Below are 2,391 nucleotides of genomic sequence, written 5' to 3'. Positions count from 1 at the left end.
ATGGCTCTGAGCGCAATGGGACTTAGCATCTGAGGTCATGAGTCCCCTAGAACTTAGAACTACTTAAACCTAACTGACCTAAGGACATCACACACATACATGCCCGAGGCAGGATTCGAACCTGCGACCGTATCGGCCGCGCGGTTCCAGACTGAAGCGTCTAGAACCGCTCGGCCACACCGGCCGGCAGCAGCTCCGAAACTGCTATTCCAAATCAGTTTATACGCCCTGTGACTCCACTCGACTCCAGCTTACAACACAGAGTCTGCTCCTAGTTCAAGACAACGAGGACTGGGAATAAGAAACGTGTGGATACGTGTAGTATATTTCAGAAGAAATTGCTCCATCGTGGATAGACTGGAACATATGTTCCAGCGCACTGTTGAAGCGCCATAACTGGTAACATCTGCCGACAGATCATATACAGGGTGTTACAAAAAGGTACGGCCAAACTTTCAGGAAACATTCCTCACACACAAAGAAAGAAAAGATGTTATGTGGACATGTGTCCGGAAACGCTTAATTTCCATGTTAGAGCTCATTTTAGTTTCGTCAGTATGTACTGTACTTCCTCGATTCACCGCCATGATTTCGTACGGGATACTCCACTTGTGCTGCTAGAACATGTGCCTTTACAAGTACGACACAACATGTGGTTCATACACGATGGAGCTCCTGCACATTTCAGTCGAAGTGTTCGTACGCTTCTCAACAACAGATTCGGTGACCGACGTATTGGTAGAGGCGGACAAATTCCATGGCCTCCACGCTCTCCTGACCTCAACCCTCTTGACTTTCATTCATGGGGGCATTTGAAAGCTCTTGTCTACGCAACCCCGGTACCAAATGTAGAGACTCTTCGTGCTCGTATTGTGGACGGCTGTGATACAATACGCCATTCTCCAGGGCTGCATCAGCGCATCAGGGATTCCATGCGACGGAGGGTGGATGCATGTATCCTCGCTAACGGAGGACATTTTGAACATTTCCTGTAACAAAGTGAAGTCACGCTGGTACGTTCTGTTGCTGTGTGTTTCCATTCCATGATTAATGTGATTTGAAGAGAAGTAATAAAATGAGCTCTAACATGGAAAGTAAGCGTTTCCGGACACATGTCCATATAACATATTTTCTTTCTTTGTGTGTGAGGAATGTTTCATGAAAGTTTGGCCGTACCTTTTTATAACACCCTGTATTTGCGAAATATATTTCAAAGTTTCAGTACGTAAAAATATTTATTTGTACCGATACATTAAAAAAATCTTGCTGTAATTGCTCTCCATGGGAGAAGCACAACGACATTAATACGTTATTGATTATTAAAATCGCAAAACGATTGAGGCGGCATGTAACAAACGTCAGAGTGGAGTCAATCGTCCAACGTGCTTGGATATGCAAATAGTTAGTATTCGAGCGCTACTCCATCAGTTGCACACGAGTAATGCCGTCTACATTCTGTGTATTAGGAAAGAGCATGCAGCGGGTTGTGCATTCAGAAATCACATTTCAGTGTCAGCTGTTTCTGTGGAAATGTCATCGTGACTCGCGTAGGGAGGAGAAACGCGCGACAGCTAGTGTCGGAATTTTAATGCGGCAGGGGGGCGGCGTGTCGATACCGTGGCTCACCGTCCTGCGATACTGCCACTCGCGTCGGTCGGCGTCCTGCGACTGTCGCGCGAATGTGGAATCGATGCGGCCAGGGGGGCCGTGCAGGAGTTGAACGGCGCACGCGACTAGCGCTCGAGAGGACATACTTATTGCCCACTCGACCGTGCAGAATCGTATAGCCTTGTCGCACACCGTGAGCCAGAAAGTGACTGGTCTGCAGCCGGAACAGCGCCCACGAGGACTACGTCTGGAGCACCAGGGCCTGTCGACGAGACGGGCGGCCCTGCTTCTTCCGTTGAGGCGGCTGCACAGGTGAGCGCCCAGCGACGACACGGAGCAGAGAGGTATTTTGCCTACAGCATTAAGATGGGCATGTCCACGTTCGAAGGCGCCAAAGAGAACGAACTTTGCCAGATTCATCGTCATATCAGTCGAACGTCCAGCGTGATGATGTATGATGCCGTTGGGTACACGACACGATCACCTCAGGTTCGCATAAATGGTAATGTGCACAACAGCCATTACATTTCTGATGTATCGACACTGGTGGCTGTGCCCTGCCTTCGAGGTCTCTGTATCATATTTTTTCCTACACTAACAAGAGACCGTATATGGGCAGTGCTGTTCATATCTAACACGGTATAGGGGGTGTTCCTCTATTTCTTCTGTGCACCACAGTCTCCAGTCTGACAACCTATAAGAAACATCTGCTCACAGGTTAATCAGAGACTTGGCCCGCCATCCCTCACCAGACAGTTCTTCGGGCTCAGTTAGGTTCCGTGT

Source organism: Schistocerca piceifrons, chromosome 6 (genome assembly GCF_021461385.2).
Source record: "Schistocerca piceifrons isolate TAMUIC-IGC-003096 chromosome 6, iqSchPice1.1, whole genome shotgun sequence".
Taxonomy (NCBI): Eukaryota; Metazoa; Arthropoda; class Insecta; order Orthoptera; family Acrididae; genus Schistocerca; species Schistocerca piceifrons.
Note: the sequence above shows the minus strand (reverse complement) of the source record.